Genomic DNA, 25,868 nt, shown 5'->3' on the forward strand with positions numbered 1-25,868 from the left:
ACTCGCTTGCTCTTCCTATCTCTTGTTCTTTTAATCTCTCTCCCTCTCATTGTCTATACATATATATATTTCTTATTCATTTCTTATTAAATAAATCTGATCTGATTCTCTGATTCTGAGTCTGATTCTCTTCCTTTCCTCTGTTCCCTTATTCTCTATTTCACATTCTCCACCCCCCCTTGTATCTTTCCCTCTCTCTCTGTAATGTCTCATTCTCTCAGTCCCTCTCTCCAGTTGTACCTCTCGCTTTCCTGCACAAGAACAAACAGTTTGAGAGTAGAAAGCTGTCAGCCATTGTTATGTATTTATTTTGCCTCAATGTAGCTAGGAGGGAAGTCCTCTCTGCCCTGTGCTATGCTCTGCCTTTCCCTGGCCCTGTGCTTATATAACTGTGTAGTTACATAAATCACTATTTTTATATGCTTGGAGCTTTCTCTTGTTGTTCATCTGTCTTATACACTAAATATATACTAGAGCCTTTATCCTGCAGCAAAGAGCTGCTGCTCTGCCCCCTGCTGAAGGGAATCCTTTATACCTTGCAGTACTGAAAGGTACAGTGAAGCATAGCAAACCAGGCAACCTATAAAGCATTAGAAATCATACAGGATGCTAATTGGAGGACCCTGTATCAATATTTAACAGCCATAGCAGGGGCCATACATAGATGGGGTGGGGGTAAATGTGTGAAATCAAATATTCATATTTATACATAAAGTAGGACATCCTTGGATCCCTGGTCCTTCAATACACAGAACTGGGCCACTGGGTAGTGCAAAAGGAATAACAGAACTGTTCTCAGTGAAACAGGCACAACAGCAGCCACCAAAGAAAATCTGAGCCTTAGAATGGAATGGTGTGAGAAGGAAAGCACATCAAGCTAAACGTGATAGGAATTGTATTTTAGCATTACAGGAATCCAGGTTTCCCAGTCCTTAATTTCCCACTCCTTCCATTCTTATTAGTGGGATATTAGCAGAACAGATGGGGTTAATAATGTGATTCTCTAACACTGACATCCCCTTGCACAAAGGCTCCAAAGCTTCAGCTAAAGGTCACATAGAGCCAAAGGGAAGGGCATGGCTGGAAATGGCACTATGGGATTCAGCATGGTATTAACCCATTAGGTACCCTGCAAGCTGAAGCGCATAGCCACTAGTAATATTTTGCATAAACTTCTACACTTATATTATCACCCATAGTCTGTCTCACTTGATTGTATATATGATAAGGGTCGAGCCTGATTAAATTATTCATACATAAGGAAGAGCCAAATCTGGATTTGGGTGGGTGAGCATGGGGGGGGGGGATAATCCGTAATTAGGATTGAGCAGTTTGAGCCAAACACAGGGAATTCATCCCAAACTGCCCTTTGCCCTTTCTCATTATTCCCTGTGTTTTCATTGCAGTCCCTTCTGTTTATTATAAAGGTGCCAGGAAGTTATATTGGGAAACCCCAGAGAGATTCTGGCATGGGAGGCAGGGCTTAGCCCTTTGTGCCCTCCCATAGAATGTTATTAAGATGGTGCATAGCGCTAGCTGGAGGTGGGGGGCTGACAATGCAGATCTCAAGACAATTCTGCAAGCCCGCTAGAGAGAGAAGCACGTGCCTTGTTTTGTCTTTGGATTTGTCACCCAGCAGGTGACAAAGGGGCAATCCTTCCATGGACACCACTCTTAAGGAAATGCCTGCCTAATCCCCAGTTTCAGGATCAGATTTAGTGCCCTGCCATCTGTCCTTATGCACACAGCCTGGGATATCCTGGGCACTCCAATAGAAATGCTGACACCCCCACCCCCCATTCTGGGTGTGGCCAACTACATATTACACAGCAAATTCTAATTAATAAAAATAGGGGTTTTCAGGCTTGATGATTAATACAGTATTATGCTGGGGGGAAGAGGCAGTTTGGGTTATTCTGTTGTCTACAAGTGGGCAGCAGCCTCTTATTGCAGCACCTGGTACATCTGTTTAGGAGACTGCTGAAACCTGTCTGCACCCAGCAAATATCAGCATCTTTTATAGGTCTATAACAACAGAGATCACATATTCCTACCAGACACAGGCTCTTTCCTGTAGCTGCCCTGTGGGCATTACACATAATAAAAGGGGTAACGAGACAGGCAATAGGTTAGTATCAGAATATTGATGATCTACATGTCCCATCCTTGTGAGAGGGCCACAGGCAAACAACAAGAACTGCCCCAAATACTTTCAACACGATGTGTGTGCAGGTCTGGCTACTACAATGGGGTTCCAGAGTTAGTTAAGCAATTGATCGTCCATCTTGGCTAGGGTAGAAACTAGGGATGCACCGAATCCACTATTTTGGATTCAGCCGAATCCTCCACGAAAGATTCGGCCGAATACCGAACCGAATCCGAACCCTAATTTGCATATGCAAATTAGGGATGGGAAGGAGAAAACATTTTTTACTTCCTTGTTTTGTGACAAAAAGTCACGTAATTGCCCTCCCTGTCCCTAATTTGCATATGCAAATTAGGATTCGGATTTGGTTCGGCCAGGCAGAAGGTTTTGGCCGAATCCGAATCCTGCTGAAAAAGGCAGAATCTTGGCCAAATCCTGAACCGAATCCTGCATTCGGTGTATCCCTAGTAGAAACAATCTGGCAGCTGCAGTAAGATGAGTACTGGAGTTTCTTATTTTGCACCAGTAGATTCCTACTCCCCAGTAAGATTTAAAAGACCAAGTGTGAGTGTTCAATTCCAGAGGAAGCAATGAGTACTGCTGAACTGCTATATCAATAGAGAGGAACCCATAAATCGAACCCTAGGATAAAATATTTTATCCTGTGTCAAATGTAAAGCTTCATACATGAGTTGGTGAGGGTAACCAGGGCCGGGCCAAGGTATTTCGGCACCCTAGGCAAGAGCTTCCATGAGTGCCCCCCCCGCTGGGTCTCGCATTACCATTTCCCACCTTACCATTCATATTGCCCTATTTGTACCTGTGCCAACGGCAGTCAATCCCTCAGATTGCCCCCAATCTGTACCTATTCCAACAGCAGCCAAAAAAATCCATCATATTGCCCCAAATTTGTATCTGTGCCAGCAGGTGCCAAAAAATACATCAAATTGCCCCAAATATCTGTGTACCTGTGACAGCAGCCACCCTATTGCCACATATCCAAAAAATCCACAATATTGCTCACAAATATGTACCTGTACCAGCAGCTGCCAATAAGGAGGTAGGGAGTGCTTCTGCCCGCAGTACGAATCACAGGTAAGAGGGGGTTGGAACATCGGTTTATAAAATTGAAAAACTATTAAAGGCCAAGCAAAACAGGGTGATTGCACCCTAGGCGGGCGCCTAATCTGCCTACCCCTAGTTCCGGCCCTGAGGGTAACTGACACAATATCCAACGGAAATGTACCACACCCCCCACACACTCACGAACCTCCAAATATATGTTTGGATACTGTGCATTTTGCACACATTTGCAAATGTGGTTTGTGTGATCCCTGGAAAAGCAGATCTGTCCTTTCCTTAAATTGCATCTCGCTCTCTGTACTCTCTGTACGCATTGATTTGTATTGCAGTGTTTTCTTATTACACAAGATTTTAAGCCTGAGTGATCGGCTAATCTGTCATTGTCATGTAACCAGCTCTGTTAGTTCTACTGAGAAGCGCTTTACGGCTAAGCCTACTCTGCTCATCCTGACTAGGATACAGGCCAGGACAAACAGAAGTCTTTAGGGAAACAACTAATTTGTGGGGCTAGGAAAGAGATTGGGGGTGTCATGGGGACACATTCTGCCTATTCCATTCCCATTTTTTTTTTACAGAACATGTAGTAAAGGAAACAGAATTCCCAGATTCCACTTTCTGTGAGCTGCCCATGGTGCTGAAATCAGCCAAAGCTAAGCCAACCCCCCCTCCTCTGCTTTCCCAATGTACCAGATGGGCCAATAGCAAATCACTGAGCCTCTGTGACAGCTCTGAAGTCACATTGGCAAGTAGAATAACATTCTGTCACTGGACACAACATTCCCTGCATTCTGTATTGGCAGCCTTGTTATTAGTGCTGCTAGAACAAACAGAATTTGTAGGGGCCCATTAATAACATAAAAGCTTTGCAGCGCATGCTCTATCCCACAGCCACTGTCCCTCCTTCCCAGAGACTATTATCCACTGTTACTATAGACACCATCTCTCCCTACTATACCTGCTATCCCAGAGTCACACTTCCTTCCCAGAGACTATTATCCCACTGTTACTATAGGCACCATCTCTCCCTACTATACCTGCTATCCCACAGCCACAGTCCCTTCCCTGAGACTATCATCCCACTGTTACTATAGACACATCTCTCCCTACTATACCTGCTATCCCATAGTCACACTCCCTTCCCAGAGACTATTATCCCACTGTTACTATAGGCACCATCTCTCCCTACTATACCTGCTATCCCACACTCACAGTCCCTTCCCAGAGACTATTATCCTATTACTACTATAGGCACCATCTCTCCCTACTATACCTGCTCCCCCACAGTTATACTAACCTTCCCAGAGACTATTATCCCACTGTTACTATAGGCACCATCTCTCCCTACTATACCTGCTATCCCACAGTCACACTCCCTTCCCAGAGACTATTATCCCACTGTTACTATAGGCACCATCTCTCCCTACTATACCTGTTATCCCACAGCCACAGTCCCTTCCCAGAGACTATTATCCACTGTTACTATAGACACCATCTCTTCCTACTATACCTGCTATCCCACAGTCACACTCCCTTCCCAGAGACTATTATCCCACTGTTACTATAGGCACCATCTCTCCCTACTATACCTGCTATCCCACAGTCACACTCCCTTCCCAGAGACTATTATCCCACTGTTACTATAGGCACCATCTCTCCCTACTATACCTGCTATCCCACAGCCACAGTCCCTTCCCAGAGACTATTATCCCACTGTTACTATAGGCACCATCTCTCCCTACTATACCTGCTATCCCACAGTCACACTCCCTTCCCAGAGAATATTTTCCACTGTTACTATAGACACCATCTCTCCCTACTATACCTGCTATCCCACAGTCACACTCCCTTCCCAGAGACTATTATCCCACTGTTACTATAGCTGTTTTTGCTAAGAAGTTCCTATAGAATCGGCTCAGCTACCAGATAAGTTATTTAAGGAAAATGAACAGTTGGAGATGGGGGGGTTGATAGTGGGAGATATATTCAGTGATAACTGACTCTCTCTCTCTCTGTTTATCTCACTGCTAAAAACTGTTTGTACTGTAGCTATGGAAACAGGCACCTTGTGGGTTTTAACAAGTTTGTGGCCATGTTAGGGATTACTTGTGTGTACCAGATGGGTGTAAAAGAGAAGCTTTGAAATATGTGAAATATACTGAGAAATATACTGTGATTTCACCCTGCCCAGATAACACAACTCCCCCCACCCTCACGCCAGGGAATAAGTGGAGAAACATCTTATAGTTCTAACACAAATCTACACTTGCCTGAGGTTGGGAGACCATAGCAAATCTTACCTGGACCCTGGTGTAGGATCAGCTTTGTACTTGGGGTACAATCGGCCTGCAATGAACAAGAGTCTTCAGGTCCACCTTTGTACAGGGTGGACTCTTTGTTCACCAGCCTTATACATGACCCTTTGGAATTTGTCCTCTGTCGGTAACACTTGACAGAAACTGCTCTCACTAAAGTGGCTAATGACCTTTGTTCAGCAAAATCTAAAGGTCAAGCTCTCTCTTCATTCATATAGATATCTGCACAGCCTTTGACAAAGTCAGTCACCCACATTTACTTGATAGCCTACTGGATTTGTGACACTGCTGTTCTCTCGTCTGTTTCTGGAGTGACCCATTTCTACTTCACTGATCCTGTCTTTCCTATACTGTACTATCCCAGGTCATTAACTTACTTTCATTTATACAAAAAATTATTCTACTGTTGTGATTCTTCTGCTGTTACTTGGGAAAGAGCAATGTTATTCTCCTTTGCAGCTTTCCCAGGGCCTGATGCATCTAGGCCATTCTGTCCTTAATTACAGACTCAGGTATTGAAGCCACAAGGGGTGAATCTACTATACCTTATTCCTTATTGTGTGCCCAGAACATTCCTTCTCTGTATATTTGTATTTATACATATGGGAAGGAGGTGCCATATTGTTTCCCTTAGACAGTACAGTATGAGGGTATAGCTTATTGTGTGCCCAGAACATTCCTTCTCTGTATATTTGTATTTATACATATGGGAAGGAGGTGCCATATTGTTTCCCTTAGACAGTACAGTATGAGGGTATAGCTTATTGCGTGCCCAGAACATTCCTTCTCTGTATATTTGTATTTATACATATGGGAAGGAGGTGCCATATTGTTTCCCTTAGACAGTACAGTATGAGGGTATAGCTTATTGTGTGCCCAAAACATTCCTTCTCTATATATTTGTATTTATACATATGGGAAGGAGGTGCCATATTGTTTCCCTTAGACTGTACAGTATGAAGGTATAGCTTATTGTGTGCCCAGAACATTCCTTCTCCGTAAATTTGTATTTATACATACAGTATGGGAGGAAGGTGCCATATTGTTTTCCTTAGACAGTACAGTATGAGGGTATAGCTTATTGTGTGCCCAGAACATTCCTTCTCTGTATATTTGTATTTATACATATGGGAAGGAGGTGCAATATTGTTTCCCTTAGACAGTACACTATGAAGGTATATCTTATTGTGTGCCCAGAACATTCCTTCTCTGTATATTTGTATTTATACATATGGGAAGGAGGTGCCATATTGTTTCCCTTAGACAGTACATTATGAGGGTATAGCTTATTGTGTGCCCAGAACATTCCTTTTCTGTATATTTGTATTTATACATACAGGAAGGAGGTGCCATATTGTTTCCCTTAGACAGTACAGTATGAGGGTATAGCTTTTTGCGTGCCCAGAACTTTCTATCTCCGTATATTTGTATTTATACATATGGAAGGAAGGTGCCACAATATTTTCCATGGACAGCACAGTATTTGGTTATAGCTTATTCCATTTACATATATTTAAATAGAGTAGGGAATCAGAATCTGGCTCATTGTAGAGTCGTTTCTTTCTCTATGTATGAAAAGGAGATAAATACAAACTCCACGGGGGAGTGAGCGTTACCTGCACATTGGATGTATTACTACTCCCCTCTCCACACACATTTAGTTGCTTTTAACAGTTCCTCAGTATAAGGGGCTTGAAGGTTGACACCCTGTGAAGCTAAAGATGGGGGTGGGGGTGTTTAGGTGGAAGGAGAGAGAGCTGAAAGCTATTCAGAGCCTATTACCATTCTGTTTGTCCCCTTGTGAGAGAGTTGCTTTCTCTTTTCACATCAGCCTCTCGTTGCTCATTGTACAGGACAGACCCTGCAGCCCCCTCCGGACTCCCCTTCACTAACAATCCGGCTTTTGTGGAGGTGTTTTCCCTCTCTGTCCCACACATTGCTAAGGGCCCTTCAGGCTTAGTTCTTCACCAACTGTTTGTTAAATTATACTTTCTGTTATCCCTCAGCAAGCAACAACTGTGCACCCACCTTATACATTTGGAGGGCTGGAGGTGGCTGAGGGAGTTAGGGAGGTGAGAGAGGGAGTGAATGAGGGGAGAGATGAATTAAAATGACAATGGGAGATTGAGTGAGTAGTGGAGTGAGTGGGGGGCAGGTAAATGAGAGCATTAGTGGGAAATAATAAAATGAAATGAATTGGAGTTCTCCAGTGGAAAGCCTTCTACTAGTGAGTGGGAGAAGGAGCGAGTAGAGGGAGAGGAAGTGTCAGCGAGTGGGGGTGAGAGATGGAATGCATTAGAGGAGACAGATGAACAGATGGGCCCAAACTGTCTTATAGGGCCCCCTATGAAATAAGGAGGCATGCTGGACCCTTAGTACCACCAATCAAAGTACTAAGAGCGTTTTATTGTGTTGTTATTTCAATCCTTCTGTTTGCAGAGAGTTGTGGGGTCATGCAAACTAGGATACCAAGTTTACAACAACCTGGTGCAAATATTCACCAAACAAGGTCTCAAAGTATTAACTCGCCGAGTATAGAAAGAGGTCCAATGTTCACCACCCTGGACCTTCAGCTAAGGGAGTGGATCAGAACAGAAATTCAGTAGAGCAGGCACCCGAAGAGCAGTCTTCCACACAGACGTAAAAGAAGATTAAAGTTTATTTGGTACACAAGGACACAAGGACACAGCCTAATGCATTTTGTATCTCACGGACACTTAAAGGGATACTGTCATGGGAAAAAAACATGTTTTCAAAATGAATCAGTTAATATTGCTGCTCCAGCAGAATTCTGCACTGAAATCCATTTCTCAAAAGAGCAAACAGATTTTTTAATATTCAATTTTGAAATCTGACATGGGGCTAGACATATTCTCAATTTCCCAGCTGCCCCAAGTCATGTGACTTGTGCCTGCACTTTAGGAGAGAAATGCTTTCTGGCAGGCTTCTGTTTTTCCTTCTCAATGTAACTGAATGTGTCTCAGTGAGACATGGGTTTTTACTATTGAGTGTTGTTCTTAGATCTACCAGTCAGCTGTTATCTTGTGTTAGGGAGCTGCTATCTGGTTACCTTCCCATTGTTCTTTTGTTTGGCTGCTGGGGGGGGGAAAGGGAGGGGGTGATATCACTCCAACTTGCAGTACAGCAGTAAAGAGTGATTGAAGTTTATCAGAGCACAAGTCACATGACTTGGGGCAGCTGGGAAATTGACAATATGTCTAGCCCCATGTCAGATTTCAAAATTGAATATAAAAAAATCTGTTTGCTCTTTTGAGAAATGGATTTCAGTGCAGAATTCTGCTGGAGCAGCACTATTAACTGATTCATTTTGAAAAAAAATGTTTTTTTCCCATGACAGTATCCCTTTAATCATAGACAGCCTATGATTAAGTGTCATAAAATACCAATATCTCCGTGTAAGTTGTTCCCTGACTGAGCAAAAAATGTCTGGAGAAGAACTCACATAGGATCAAATGACTATGTGAACACTTGCTATAGACTAAGGGGGCCTACAAAAGCCCTCAACTCTAGTGACTCCATCCATCATCAAAAAACTCCCAATTACTGCTGCAAATAATATCTACCATAATCCATGCCCTTCCCTCATACTCACAGTATTAGTCCATGAACCCTTCTCTGGTGGAACCTCATTCTGCCCTGATAATAAAGACTTTCTAATTTGAGTAAGTGAGGCAATGAGTTATGAGATATGAGAGAGGGAGGAAGCAGCATATATAGAAATTAAATTTGCATTCATGAAATTTGTTTCACAAATAAATCCTAAGGATCTCCTAATGGGTGAGACAGAGAAGGGGGAGTGGAGGTGTCAGTGAGTGGGGTCTCTATCTTTAATCAGGTGTGATAGAGAAGGAATGAAGGAGCAGAGTGAAAAGGGGGTTAATGGGGATGGAGGGGATTTGGGGGTTGGGGTCAGTAGGTTAGAGAATAGTGAATTGAGAGTAGGGGAGACATAGTGATACAAAGACGTTGGAGAGAGAAAACGTTTGGTGTAAGGCAGGGGTTCCCAACCTTTTTTACCCCTGAGCCACATTCAAATGTGGAAAAACAACAAAATCATGCAAAAAATTCCCCAAAATATGGGATTTCATTGGCAATTAGTATCCCCTTTGTTGACTTGCAGCCTATAGAGACCCTGTTTGGCCGCATACATGGTTTTTATGCAACTAAACTTACCTCCAAGTCTGGAATTCAAAAATAAGCACCTGCTTTGAGGCTACTGGGAGCAACATCCAATGGGTCTGAGAGCAAAATATTGCTCAGGAGCCACTGGTTGGGGATCACTAGTGTAAAGTACTGGATGGAGATGATGCAGAGATGTAGAGGGTAGAAATATGGGAAGACTAGAAAGGTAAATCGAGAATGAGAGGGTGAAAGTGGAAAAGAGAGAGAGGTAGTGTGTGGGGGCAGGGAGGCAGTGAGCTGGTTGGAATTAAAAGCAGTAGGATAGATAGAAATGAGACCAATGTTTTATAAGGCTTGTAAAAGCCTTTAAATGGGATCTGTCAATATGTTTATAACAATACAGCTTATTGATACATTTAGTTTTTAGGTTATTTACTGGAACATCCTTCTTCCTGCTGTGAGAAACTCCCTCCTGCTGCAAGGGACTCCCTCCTGTTGGGAAGGACTCACTCCTGCTGCCAGTTCCAGGCTTTGAGTTTCAGCCAAACTAATACAACCTATTTTTGGAAGTGATCTATTAAATAATCACTATTGCGAGTGATATTATCGCCTGACACCCTCCTCCCATCTTCATAATATGTGAACATTCTGTGTGCATGAATGTGCTTGTGTGTATGACATGGCTTTTGTCATAATCTCCGTGTAGCAATAAATATTAGAGACTGAGAATGTGCATTGTTGCATCGTTGTTGTTTGGATGTGTTGCACATAGGGTTGCCACCTGGCCTGGCCAGTAAAAATGATGGCTGATCCCAATGTTATTAATAGGGAAAAAAGCTAAATATATAGGAAGGCTGGTATTTTTGTTCCAGAGAAGGTGGTAACCCTAGTTGCACAGTGATTGCGCTGCATCTCATACTGAATGGGAGTGTTACACAGTGTTGTGCACCTGCGTTAGTGCCAGATGAGTGCAGATGCCGAGTGCAGAGCTGGGGGAGGCAGCGTCTGACCCTCATTACTCATGGGTGACTGAACCCACAGACCCCCTGCAGGTCGTGCCTCTGTTTCCGCAACAACTCAGATATTGGTGGGATTTGTTTGGCAACTGCTACTTTCTGGCAGACAGCACAATGTAGCAAACTACTTGTATCCGTGTGTCACTTGTGCCTATTCTTATTGCCCAGATGAGTGTGTAAAGTATAGACCAGAGGCCACAGGTCCAGTGCCACCCTGAACATTACTGTGTGTTGGGGGGATAACATCCATGATTCCCAGTGGGACAGTCGGTGCACCTGCTCAGAGCCTGGCGCTACTCCCCGGATATTGAACTGCCAAGTCCCAAGAAATGGGTACCTGCTCCCCCTATATTGGCACTTGACTCAAACTCCCATACTTGGTACAGGCCAGGGGCCCCTCAGGAGTAGTCTTTACTGGTCCCTGCTTTCCTTTGTGTGGGGGGTAGGGTAGGGGCGGGGGAGGCTCCCCATTCTGTGGGTTTGGTGTTGGTTGGAAGGAGGAATGAATGGGAACAAATCAGTGGAGCCCCTGCAACCCCTCCCTCTCTCCCACCTCCCCCTTTCCTTTTCCTCTAGAAGATGTGGGGGCCAAGACAGGACCCCCGGGCACAGTCTGGATGCGGCTCTCACACCTGCCCTGTCTGTGCTGCAACGCAGAGAGAGTTGTGGGCCCTTGGCTGGAGGTTGGTGTCCTGGGTCCTTGGGTGGGAACTTTCCTTCCTTACTGATCTCTTTGTATAGGATGGGGGTTGGGGGTATTTGTGTGCGAATGTGTATATGAGTGTGTATAGCTGCTTGTTAAAATGTGATGTAATAATAACTGCCCTGCCATATCAGGCTGCCTAATTAGAAATTCCTGCTTTTCTGTAATTTTTGAGACTGTTAATTGCTTTCAAGGAGAGGTGACAGCAATTCAGGGGGGAGATGCACCATTCGCTATAAACTGACCAGGCTGTGCATTGATCCATATACAATTAACCCTAATTTTGCTTCTGTGCCACCTGGACCTGTTACTTCTATAGCCCTAACCCTATATCAAGTGCTCCTTCTGCCCCAATACCCCCATATATATGACTATGTGTGTCTGTAACCCCCTATACACTCTGACTCTGTACCATGTGCTGCTCATACCCCAACTCCTGATACTGTTCAATATGTGTCTGTAATCGTATTATCCCGACACTTTAGCATGTGATCCACATACCCCTATACTGTACCATGTTCTCCTGTTTCCCCTTAAACATATCTTCTGTACCATGTGCTCCTTTTACCCCCCACACTCCCTATACCATGTGGCCTGCCTCCCGTACCCCTGGATACTGTTACCACGTGTTTCCATTACCCTCCATACCCACTAACACTGTACCACGTGCTCCTGTTAGCCCCCCATCTCCCAAATAATACCAACATTACTACCACCTGTCAGTATAACTACCCTACGTCTCTTAAGGAATCTAATACCCTGGGACTGGAAGCTGTTGGTCCCTTGGGCAGAGAAAGGGAACTGTGTGCATGGGAAGACATATGTGGATTTAAAAGGTTTCAGGATTTATAGGGTTAAATGTCTGGTCTACTGGCAGCCAGACAAGAGTTAGAGAGAGCCCCTATTATTAGTGTATTTAAAGGAATATTCAGCACTGGGTACATTGGTAGGGTTCTCCTTTGGTATATAAGGATGGCAACATCTATAGCGTCAGCCAGTCAGAATGGGCCCAGATGTACAAGAACTGGGGAACACATGGTGCACTGGACTATCCCCTCCCCAGTCAGTATTGGGGACCCATTCACCCCTGGTAGGGTTACTGGTTAATCAATCAACCCCCTGGGAAGTTCAGCCTGAAATGTCTATATCACCATCTATTTATGCCTGGATAATTCTAATTCCTGGAACTGAAGAGGGGGGGGGTTGAACTAGAATGACCTACCCTTCATATCACTGAACACCCCATTGTACTATGCTTAGCACCCCATTAATGATCCCATACTGAAACGATATATATGTATTTACATATTATTTTGATGAATATTGGTTCTTTAATGAATGAAATGTGCCAGAGAAGTAGCCAGAGGATGATGATGATGATGTGCGGCACTGGCTTCTGGGGGCACAATTTTCTATTCATCTTAAAAGAGACTCAAATGTAATATAAACTGTGCATCGTTTCGCTTCCAAATTGCCCTCGATCTCCACTGCCTGCACCCCTATTAGTGTATCAGTGTAACAGTATAACGGTGTAATAACTAATATTTAGCAGCGTAACAGCAGGGTATGGCAAAGTATCAGTCGGTTTGGAGAATGTAATGACTTTTATCCAGGGATCCGTCTATAGAATGTCCCTGTTCTGGGGTGTACAAGCTACAAGGTCCCTGTTAGGGGTGTACTGGCTACAATATCCCTGTTCTGGGCAGTGCAAGCTACAAGGTCCCTGTTTGGAGTGTACAGGCTACAAGGTCCCTGTTATGGGGTGCACTGGCTACAAGGTCCCTGTTCTAGGGTGTATTGGCTACAAGGTCCCTGTTCTGGGGTTTACTGGCTATATAGTCTCTGTGCTTGGGGGTACTAGCTACAAGGTCCCTGTTCTGGGGTGTACTGGCTACAAGGTCCCTGTTATGGGGTGTACTGGCTACAAGGTCTCTGTTCTGGGGATACTGGCTACGAAGTCCTGTTTGAAACAGCCTGGGACTGTCACAGTTCCTGGGGGGTTGCAGAGGGAGGGATTAAACTCGTGCCTCATACCCCCAGCAGGCTCAAGGACGCATAACGCAAATGAGATTTGGGAAATGGAAGGGGATCAGGCCTCCTGGAGGTGATGTCACTGGGTACCCAGCTAATCCTCTTGTGGGAGTCAGTGAGTGGGTGCTGAAGGGCCGGCAGGCTAGAGAGACACAGGCTCTTATCTCATAGACAGGATCAGATGAGGTCCGGTGCAAGCTGGAGGCCCCCACTGGAAGGAAGATCAGGAGGAGAGGGATAAATTCTGTCAGACCCCTCCCAGCCCCTTTATAGAGGCGCTTGGAGTGAGGAGGAAGGATTAAGGAGAGGATGCTGAGGATGCAAGATCTCTCTGGAGCAGGGTGATGGAACCCCTTGTGTTTGATGGAATTTCGGGCTTCATTCTGCGCTCAGTTCCCCAATATCTGATGGTGGGAGAAAGAAAGCTGCACACCCAAGGAACCAAACCCACACCGGAAACAATGGACAGCACTGCAGGACCTCTTGCTCCTTCTACAGGTCCAGGTTTAGCCTTTTATTCCCTAAACGTACCTCTTCCCTTCTGCCCCCAAACTATGTCCCTTCTCTTCTCTCCCCATCTTTTCTTGTTTGATTTTCCTCAAACCGTGTCCTCCTCCTTGTCTATCGCCATGGTGGCCCAATCTTACCTCTCCTGATATTGTCCCCATTGTTCCCCTTCCCTTCTTCCTCTTGGTTCCTTTTCTCTTTCCTCTTTCAATCACTCCCAAAGCGTGTCCTATTTCCCCTTGTATTCCCTTCTTTTCCCTCCACTGCTTATTCCCTTAGCTCCTCTCCGTTCTTCCCAAATCGTGTCCTTTTCCCTGCTCTCCTCCATGGTACCCCTTCTCTTCGTTTCCACTAATGTCCCCAGAGGCGAATCTTCCTTTCTGCCCTCCATAGTTTTATTCAATGGTTTATTACACTGGTGGCCCTAAAACCGTGTTCTCCTCTCTGTTTTCCCCCATGATGCCCCTTTCTCTCTCCCCATCATACCCCTTTCAAGCTCTACTAAACCCATGCCCTCATTCCTACCATACCCCCGTGTCTTCTTCTTTCCTCATCCCACTGTGTCCCCTTCTCTTCTCTCACCCATCAGCCTCTTTCATGATCTACCTTAACCCTGTTTTTTTTTCTGCCCGACCCTTTGGTGTCCCCCTTTCTACTCACCAAAATCAATCTCAACCTCCTGCTGCCCCCCTCATATCTTAACATTGAGCAACTGTCACCTTCTCCTCTGCTCAGTCCCATCTTTACCTGCCCCAAATGTTTCCGACTTATTCCTTACCTTCCCTCAGCTGCCCTTGCTAAATCAAACCTTTAACAGACATCTTCTCTTACAGGGTCATCTTTGCTACTTACCCATTTTGCTCTCTCTCCTCCCCCGAATGGGTGTTCTCCCCCTTTGGGGTCTCCTCCCTTTTCTATCCATTCTGCGCCCTTACATACACCTACAGGGGACTTCTCTAAAACTGGCCTTTTCCTCCTGCATCCTCCCTTGCCCCCACCTGGGTCCTCTTTCTCAGTTACGTCATTTCATAACGTATATTAGTTCCATTCTCTCAGCCTGTCCCAACCCTCTAGTACTGCTGCACCCCTTCTATTTATGTCTGGCTACCTGCTTTTCCATTGATTCTCCTTGACAATGACCCCCTCCCCATGTATTGACCCCTGGGGGCTGTCTGCTTTATTGCTATGTATGTCGGGGTTCTTGGTTCCTCAGGGTCAGGCTCAGTGTAACAGTAACAGGGAGCGATGGGCACGTTAGGATTGAGACGCTTATTGACGCTTATTGATGGCCGCAGGTGTGATGACGTCACTGTTCAAAATTGTGACGCAATTTCAGCGCAGGATAAATTTCCTTTGATGCTGAGTTGCAGTTCTGAGTTTAACGACTGGGTCATTGGGAGGAAATTTGGACAGATCACATTACACTGATTTTAATACACTGGAATATATAGAACCTGTGAGTCTGTATCCAGTCTGTGTGAGGCGGGTATGTGAGTGCATAAGTAGGACTGAGTCTGCTTCCATTTTATTTATATATAATGCACAGACAAGAGACAGTCAGACAGATATACACATAGAATTGTTGTCCCTATGCAGAATAGCTATAGAGCGACTAGAATCCCCCTCACCCCATCCAGTTATTGCCCAAGATGAACTCTCCAGTCCATGAATTAGGGGGTTATGCTCTTGAGTTCCCTGGTTAGTGCCACTATACCTCCCCCTTGAACCCCTGTACCTTCCCGTTCTTGAGCCTCATATATATGTTTTCACTGCCACCCATCAGAGACACATTAGTGTCCTCCCCTCCCCAGCCTCACTGAGCCCCCCTCTGCGTGTTCACAGTGGACCTTGATTTAATGTCCATACAATTAAGGCACGCGGTGAATGCCAAGAGAGGGGCTTTATTGCTTCTGCTGAAGGAGCCAAAGACTTGTGTCCAGTCTGATTCCATTTTCCAGTATTGTGGGGTCTGTCTGTTACCATTTATTAGGGAATCAGCTAAGCGAATAAGAGAATATGGGGCCAAAAATCATTTAAAAAAAAAATAAAAAGTGTCATTGCTGCTGAGGCCTGCTCCTCCCCATTGTGACATCAATTAATCCTATCTAGTGGGGGGGGGTGATATTTGTGTTTGGGGGTACCAATGGGAGGCTTTTAATGGTAGAGATTGTAAATATATACTTATAGATGGCGGTTGGTCTCTGTTGGCGAATGTTCAGCCTCTCTAAGCCTTCACTATTCACTGGTATTTTTTGTACTGATGTCACAATGGAGCAATTATTATTAACATTATTATTAACATCTATTTTTAAAGCGCCAACATATTGTGCAGTGCTGTAAAATAAATGTGCTTATACGAAGAAATCACATGAATTACATAGACATAACAACCAGTACCGGTACAAAAGGTGAGGAAGGACCCGTGCAATAGAGCTTACAATCTAAAGGGGAATTTCAGCCCTTGTTAATATAAAACTAATATACCAACTACTCCACACTTCCTTTGAAGGGGACTTGTCATGTCATGTCAACAGCAGCTGAACTATCATATATAATAATTGCAAAACAGTAGTTGAGGTTGCTAAAAGACACCTCCATAAAGTGGAATAATTTGACTGTTTTTTTGTTTTTTTTTTAACCAGATATTCTGGCCAAGGGACCCTGTATAATGCGGTGGGCCCCAGCACATCTTTTTACCCCCTTACTAACACCAACTAGATGGGTGGGGTAGACTGTTGTATACATATACATCCCCCCTGTATGTATATAGTAGGTGAGCAGATGCGTGTGATGGTGCATGTGGGTGTCATCTGACGCTCTATTCCTCTCTGTACCTTCTAATATCTCTCTTGCCTTGTTACTTGTATCAATAAATCTATTATTCAAATGAACTGGCGATGTTCCATGTCATTTCTTATTGGCTGCACTTTTTTTTGTGGGGGTGTGTGGGGGTATATATATATCAAAACGTCACGTCGGATACATATGCAATAACACTTTTTCAACTACATGCATCCTGGTGTTGCTGGTCTTTCTTTCTATATATATTTTCTTTACCGTGCACCCAGGTATTGTTTCAAAACGGAGTGCGGTCCACAACCACAATATCTATCTATCTATCTATCTATCTATCTATCTATCTATCTATCTATCTATCTATCTATATATAGTTCAGGCTGTGGTGCACTTCAATCCAGCAGAGCTTTACTGCCTGGGTGCTGTCATATATAGTGCAGATAGTCGTGTTCCAAGGAATGACGCACTCCAGGACTTCTTAATGAGATCAAGCAAAGTGAAGTTTATTTGTCTATGTTTCGGTCCAGTCTGGACCTTTCTCAGGACATTACATATATATATATATATATATATATATATATATATATATATATATAGATAGATATATATGAAGTCTGTGTCAGCATGATCTGTACTGGTGCCCCCATGCTACATATGCACTTCCCTCCTTGCCCCACAAATCTATTGATTAGCAGAGCATCTCCTGGCACTGCCCCACCCTGGCTCTGATCTTCATTCCTATATTATCTAAATGTATATATATATATATATATATATATATATATATATATATATATATAATGGAGGTAACAAGAAGAGCCCGCACACACAGGACTTGAGTGAAGAAAAAATTAATCGTTTATTCAACGTTTCGGCCCAGTCACATGAGCCGTCTTCAGGAGGCCCGCACTCACACGTCTTACCAAGAAATAACAGTGTTTATTAGTCAAAAATAAGAAGTAACGTTTCGGCTACCACTCTAGCCTTTCTCAAAGCGCACAAAACAACAAACAGTAACCTTTTAATTTCTTGGTAAGACCTGTGAGTGCGAGCCTCCTTCTGGTATATACTTATCTTTCTGGGCTTTATTTGCACTCAGGCAACTTACACCTCTACATGAGTTGTGCCAGCATCTAGACAGCTATATATATATATATATATATATATATATATATATATATATATATATATATATTGCACCAAATCCACTATTTTTGATTCGGCCAAACCCCTGAATCCTTCGTGTAAGATTTGGACGAATACTGAACCGAATACTAATTTGCATTGCGAAGGTGAAAACATTTCCGACTTCTTGTTTTGTGACAAAAAGTCACGCAATTTCCCTCCCTGGCCCTAATTTGCATCTGCAAATTAGGATTTGGTTCAGATGGGCAGAATGATTCAGCCGAACCAGAATGCTCCTGATAAAGACTGAATCCTGGCCGAATCCCTCTTCGGTGCATCCCTAATATATATGAAGGGAATACAGAGTTATGGAAGATAGCTCCTAGTACCATTGATCCAGGGACTAGTCCCATTGCCATTTTGAAGTCAGGAAGGAATTTTTTCCCCCTCTGAGGCAAATCGGAGAGGCCTTAAATAGTTTTTTTGCCTTTTGACTCCAAAATGGCAATGGATTAGTCCCTGGATCAACTTGTACTAGGAGCTATTTCCCATAACCCTGTATTCCCTCAATTGCTAAACACCATCCAACCCCTTCTTAAAGCTATCTAATGTATCAGCCTGTACCACTGATTCAGGGAGACAATTCCACATCTTCACAGCTCTCACTGTAACAAACCCCTTCCGAATATTTAGGGGGAACCTCTTTTGTTCTAATCGGAAAGGTTGCCCTCTTGTCAGCTGGAAAGAACTACTGGTAAATAAAGCATTAGAGATATTATTATATGATCCCCTTTTATATTTATACATAGTCATCATATCACCCCCTTAAATGCCTCTTCTCCAGTGTGAACATCCCTAATTTGGCCAGTCTTTCCTCATAGCTAAGATTTTCCATATCTTTTACCAGCTTAGTTGCCCTTCTCTGTACCCTTTCTAGCAGATAGGCAGGTTACATATAGACTTAAAATATTGAACTTGATGGACGTGTGTCCTTTTTCAACCTAACTTACTATGTTACTCTCTCTGCGCCACTGCCAGTACCCCCAAAAAAGAGCCAACCTTGCCTAATACTTACATTATTTTCAAGCAGCTTTTATTGAAGGAGAGTTTGTCTTGTAAATTTTATATTGTTACAAGGTAGTTCTTTGTATATTTAAAGGGGTTTTAGTAAGTTAGTATGTCATAGAATGGCCAGTTCTAAGCAACTGTTCAAAAGCTCTTCATTGTTTATTTTTTTTATAGTTGTTTAATTATTCCTCTTCTCCTTCTGATTCTTTCCAGCTTTCAAATGGGGGGTCACTGACCCCCATCTAAAAACAAATGCTACACATTTATTGTTATTGCTACATTTTTATTATTTTCTTTTTCCATTCAGGTCCTCTACTCTTATTCAATTTAATGTAATGTAATGTTGCTATGGTAATTTGGACCTGAGCAACCAGATTGCAAACTGGAGAGCTCCTGAATAAAAAACTATAAAAAACATAAACAATAAAAAATTAGAACCAATTTCAATTTTTCTCAGAATAACATTCTTTACATCGTACTCAAATTTTACTCAAAGGTAAACAACCACTTTAATTATGAATGAAGTCCAACTTGTAGAGTCCTCTAACCATTATCCTATATGCATTTTCTCCCACTGCCTGCTGCAATAACTGGCACAGTCAAGAAGGAACCTCACATAAGAGAATAAGTATTACCAGCCTCAACAGTTGGGATTAAAGATGTTTAAAGGCCTAAGCGTCCCCTAGATTATCAGGGAAAGTGCCCTTTGAGCAATATAAAGGTATAATCGCCCAGCTAGAGAATGGTACATGATCATTAGCATATAGGTTGACAGATTGGATTCTGAGCATTATAATCCCAGCATATAGCACACTTAGAGCTGGTGCTTTGAGTATTATCCCCCCATCCCCCAGGCAGAACAGCCCCCCCCAAATAAAAATCAACCAGTAAAACAGGGATGCACAGGACACCATCAATTGCACCAGTCTGGAAAAGCTTTAACCAGAGTTTTATACTGCATAGCAACTCCAGCACAAGAATAAATGTAAGAACAAGGCCCAGGAGGGTGCCATACCCACTTCATACCATATGGTACCATCGTGGGTATGTACATTGCACCAACTGGGAGTCAACACTAGCAAAAACAGGGCAGGAACATTGAGGGGAAGGGGGCAGTCAGTTAGAGGGGGCAGAGGACTGGGGAGCACAAAGGACTGGGGAAAGGGAGAATGGGAATAATGAAGTTGAAAGGATTTTGACAAAGGAAATTAATATCATTGAGCTGCATTATGTACACTTGTAAACCTGAATTCCACCAACAAATACAACTAAATATGCTTAAAACTATGGGTGTCCATGACCCTTACAATCTAATATGATGCTTTCGCCTCTACTAAACACAAAAACATTGCATGGTGACCCCAGGGACCCTACAAGCACCATGAACAGCCCACTGGCTCCATCTCCTGGTCAAATGACAGAATGCCTTTCAGACACTTTACCAGTACTTGTAGTGTCTTAACACACTCAGATCTCTGCTTCATAGGTATAAAGCTCTCCATCCATCTGGGCCCCATAACATTTACAGATCTCTCCTTCATCAGTACAGAGCTCCACAACCTTTACAGGTCTCCCATTTCATGGGTACAGAGTGCCCTATGGATATAGAGCTCTCTATCCTTCCAAGCTCACCAACCCTTCCAAGTTTCTCCTTCATAGATACAGTGCTCCCCAACTCACAGGTCTCTTATTCTTGGTTCCAGATTTTTTCAATTCTCACATATTTCTTTGCTTTATGGGTACAGACTGAGCTCCCCAACCATCACGGGTCTTTCCCTCATGTATACATGTTTCTCAACCGCCACAAATATGTTCTTCTTTGGTACAGAGCTCACCAGCTCTCACAAGTCTCTCCTTCATGGGTACAGAGCTCCCCAACCCTTACTGGTTTCTCCTTTATATGTACAGAGCTCAAAAACCCTTACAAATCACGCATTCATGGGTACAGAGTTCTCCAATTCTCACAGGTCTTTCCTTCATCATGGGTACAGAGCTCCCCGACACTCACATGTCTAACCTTCATGGATACAGAGCTCACCAACCCTTCACAGGTCTCTCCTTCATAGGTACAGAACTCCCTAACCTTACAGTCTCTCCTTCATGAGTACAGAGCTCAACAACACTTACTGATCTCTCCTTCAGTACAGAGCGCTCCATCCTTTACAGCTCTATCCTTCATTGGTACAGAGTTCCACAATTCAAACCATTAAAACACACAATACATTTACTTTTTGCCTACCCAAATGTTTTCCTGGTTACTCACCTGATTGATTAATAAGCAAGTTTTCCCCTGCCCAATATAAATTCTGTTCACGCTTTCTTGTAAACTTGATCCTCAGCCCCTATCCAATCAGTGACAGAACAGTGAAAGGGCTAGTACTCCCTCTTCTGGAGGCCAGAGGCATTGCAAGTACAACACTTCTGGCTGGTTCAATGTTTTACTCAAGATTTCCATTCCTCACAAGGGCCTGGCAGTGCCTATTTAGAAGGCTTTTGGCAGCTTGGCAGTGGTTATACAGAATTGTGTGTTAGAATGTATAATTAACGCTAGGGCACATACAACACCAGTCATGCTCTGGGAGGTGCCCAGCCTATGCATAGGGTCATACTGACTTCAGAGAGAGGGGGTGGTAGGAGAAGGGGACTAGTCAGTGTGAGAGAATTCTGAACCTTGCAGTAAGAATCAGAACAGATCAGAAGATACATGTAGCCCCATCCTGGCAGTGGCCCCAGGTGGGGGTGCAAGTGGGCAGCATTAATAATAAAAAAAATATATATATATATATATATATATATATATATATATATATATCTAACAAACAAAAGCCATAAATATCTTGTAAATTATATCCTTATAAACGGTGACTAGTGATGTCATCAGTTATAAACGGTGAGTAGTGATATCATTTTTGTCACATGACTCACTAAAACTTGTGTATTATAATAAATAAAGTACCCCTTGGGGAAAATATGAGGATATTAGAATTAACCTCGGCGTTCCATGACCTGTATAAAAATTTATATGGTAATGGAACTCCTCAGTGACTTATAATATCCTTATATTTTACAAATGGGGTTACTTTATTCGCTATATAAGTACCACCTCCAGCACTAGAGTTTAGAGTTAACACATTCTTATCTTCACCAATCTGGGTGCTAAAATAATCCTTTCCTAAACAGTCATGTTTGGGAGCGAATTATTACTAGAATTTATTTCTACATTATTAGGGACTAATGGGAATACCTCTGTGCCCCCCCCAAATAAATAGAAGCTGCCGAGGGTCCCATTCTTCGGTGTAAGGAGACACAGTATTGATTAATATACAGTATATAACTGTATGTAATAGTTGGTATTCATAATATCCTCAGTTACCTAAGTGCACCACAATCCCCATCTTTTGGGCATAACCCCACCTACAGATCAACCCTGGGGTAGGTGACCTTGGATGAAGTGCAGGTAGAGATAAAAAAGGCTGGTGGCAGGCGGTGTGTAGAAAATTGACATAATAGCACACAGCAAACAGTGGGTACTCTCACTATCCGATCCCTGGGTAAGAGGGTGTGCCTGACTTTTGAGCCTTTTGTACAGGGTCTCTGACAGAGTTTAATAGGGGTTGAAAAAGTGAAAAGATCCAGCCAGAACCAAGTCTTGTGAAACTGTCCAAGCTGTTGAATCTATGGAAATACAGAAAGAGCCTATCCTGTTCCCTGCCAAGCTGCTAGAGGAGAAAGGTGCCACTGGTGAGATTGATCCTGCTGCAGAGCTACCTGTAATCTCCAGTGTGACTGCCTCTGAGAGCACCCCGGTGAGTGAGCCACCCAAGCAGTGGCGGAACTACCGGGGGGGGCCTCCCGGCAGTCCGCGCTCCACTGAAAATGCAGGCGGTACGGAAGGGTGTGGGGCCCGACTGTGCGTCACGCACCCCCCTCTAGTTACGCTACTGCACCCAAGGGAGGATACTGGCAAGGATACAAGCGTGGGGCCTCAACTTGAAGACATATCTTGTGCATTTACCTGCTACGTTCCAAAGTGAGAGGTACTTTTGGGAAAGGAAGCGCTACCTGGGGAAAGGACATTCTATTTAAACTGAATTGTGTGGTTATTAACCCCTTCCAGAGGATTGGGACTTTAACTGTGTTGGAGAAACAGTAAGGAACCTAATAGTGAGTTAGATAATGTCCCACGTATATTAGATTGCCCAAATTCACTATTGTGTTTATATAAAGTTTATATCTGTTTCATTTGCAAACTGTGTTTTATTTGTCCTAGTGGAAGTTCCCTGAGGTGTGCTCCTCAGTGTTCCCTAGGTGGAGGCACTGCGCTGTAAACCCCAGCTCCCAGTACTTTTCATACGCAAAAGGGACTCAGGGCCCCTGAATTGCCAAGGGTTAATTGCCATTTAAAGAGACAGTAACCAAAATAGGGTTACATATATATTGGGGATGCACCGAATCCAGGATTCGGCCCAATTCTTCTGCCTGGCAAACCGAATCCTAATTTGCATATGCAAATTAGGGGCAGGAAGGGAAATCACGTGAATTTTTGTGACAAACTGAGGTAAAAAAAATTCCCCTTCCCACCCCTAATTAGCATATGCAAATTAGGATTTGGCTTTCACAAAGGATTCAGGGGTTCGGCCTGAATCCGAAATAGTGGATTTGGAGCATCCCTAATATATATATATATATATAAATTTATACACAGGTCCCCTTCTGTTTTAGCCTTGCTAACTATCAACAGGTATGTCATACCCTCAACTGCCTGCCCTACAAGTGCCAGCATGGCTCTTGAATTTCATTTACCACAGCGTCGGGGCATTGGCAGCAGTGTGAGAGGACACAACACACATAAATTGAACAGGGGTGCCACCTTGAAAGAGACAGACACAGAGGAGATTGCTTCATGGTTTAATACAGAATAGAGAAAGCTTGATTTAGAAGAACATGGCATTAGTATAAGCCCTGAGAGAAGGCAGGGATGAGGGGGCAAAGGGCCTTTGTTACAACCAGACAGTGCCACCAGCATGGACTGCCCACCCCGTGCCCCTCCAGTGTCATATGGGTAAGCAGGTCAGCTAGCCACCGGCCACAGCTTTGCCTGGTTCAGAACCAAGACCCAATTGGGTAACATGCAGGGTGTGACCGACTGAAGGTGCAAAGGTGCGGGAGGAAGTGGGTGGGAAACAGGGGCCCTAAGCAGTGTATGGCAGATACAGAGGGGCTACTCATTTTCCTAAAAAACCCCAGAGACTTCCCTGAAGTGTTAACACTATGAATGAGGCCTGGTTACTGCCAGAGTCTGCCGGCCCATTAACTGGCATTATAAAGGGGGCAACTTGCAGTACACTGTGGGCAGATAAAGGGCAAGTAGGGAAACTTTGAGTTGGGTTTTTTTAAATTCGATTACTGCTCTCAATGTTTGGGGTCTCTGAATTACTCGCGAGTTTGTAACTATCACTTATGTGGTTGCTAGGGTCTCACTTACTCTAGCAACCAGGCAGTGATGTGAATCAAAGGCAGGAATTAGAACAGGAATACTTACGAACTGATACAGAACCACAAATAATTTAAAAGTCACAGATGTCTAAATGCAAATTGTCTTAATGGGTAAACCCAAACCCCGCCACCAATTAAGCAACCCCCGCTGTGTCATTCAAAAACAGGAACGGTAGTGTAGTATGTAGTAACATAGGAAAGTTGCCCTATCCATGCAGCCACAGAATGAATATGATTGGCTGCTAGCAGTCAGTGGAGTGTGGGCCATGGCCTATGTTACTACATAACCTATAAATCACAGCAACTTCTCCAACAGGCCTGCAAGTAGGGTTGCCACCGTTTCTGGAAAAAAATACCGGCCTTCCTATATATTTATCTTTATTTCCTATTAATAACATTGGGATGAACCATCATTTTTACCAGCCAGGCCGGTAAAATTCCGGCCAGGTGGCAACCCTACCTGCAAGTCATAGGCATGAAGGAAAGCAGTTGGGCTACTGAGCTACAGTTTCCAGCAAGCTGCTGGCCAGAGATACAGTAGCTATCAGGGGGTGCTGGGAATTGTAGTTTATCTGCAGACATGATTGGTTGGACATCATCTTTGTGAGTCAAGGAAGAGCAGGGAGTTAGTCAATTAAACACAAACCCACTGGACAATTGTGTTTCTCCTTCTCCCCATCCTACAACAACCCACAACTTACCTTTTTAAATAAAAAAATTACAGGGAAACAGAGTGGAAAGGATTTGTTAGTGCCCACCAGGAGGCACCATTTCAGCCCTAATTAATCTCATGAGTGTTCATTTCATTATCTAGCACAGGAAGTCAGAATCCAAAAATACAAACAGAATTCAATATTTTCTCCCAACGGTCACAGAATCTTTGGAATTCACGCAGCTGCACAGGCGGAGGACTTTTCCTTGGAAAGGGGGGAGAGAGAGAGAGAGAGAGTGACAAGTAAGGGGCGCTATATAAAAACTACAGGTGTTTAATGATGCAGGAAATCGAACTGGCCGATAAAAAAACCATATATAGATATATAGAGAGGTGGAGAACTGAAAAAAATGAGAAGACAGGGGGGTGAATGGTTATTTGTAGCTTGCGTTAGAAGATACATAGATGCTGAAAGCGCCAAATCAGTCCCCAAAGCCTACGGGCTGCACCACAAATTGTTTTTAAGTTTTTTTTTTTCTTTATGATCCCTCCCCAAAGTTACTTTGTTTTCAAGATCAGTCCTAGAGGTACCCGGGTGCTCCTTATTGTTTGCTCCGAGTATGGCGTTCCTGCAGGGAGAGACAAAAAGACAACAAATCAGGGCACACAATAATGGGGAAGGAAAAAGCAAAAGGAAAAGTTGTATATATTGCAGATACATACAAATATAAAATATATATATATATATATATATATATATATATATATATATATATATATATATATATAT

General features: G+C 43.5%; 1 long non-coding RNA gene across 1 annotated transcript; it reads right to left on the minus strand.

Annotated features, from left to right (window-relative positions):
* Window positions 1-23,825: 23,825 nt before the first annotated feature.
* On the minus strand, window positions 23,826-25,745 carry LOC121398753. The gene is made up of 2 exons (XR_005964502.1): window positions 25,641-25,745; window positions 23,826-25,343 (listed from the first exon to the last, which is right to left on the minus strand). It is a non-coding gene; the product is annotated as an uncharacterized LOC121398753 (long non-coding RNA).
* Between the last annotated feature and the right edge of the window lie 123 nt (window positions 25,746-25,868).

This window comes from Xenopus laevis, chromosome 9_10S, assembly GCF_017654675.1.
Source record: "Xenopus laevis strain J_2021 chromosome 9_10S, Xenopus_laevis_v10.1, whole genome shotgun sequence".
Lineage (NCBI taxonomy): Eukaryota > Metazoa > Chordata > Amphibia > Anura > Pipidae > Xenopus > Xenopus laevis.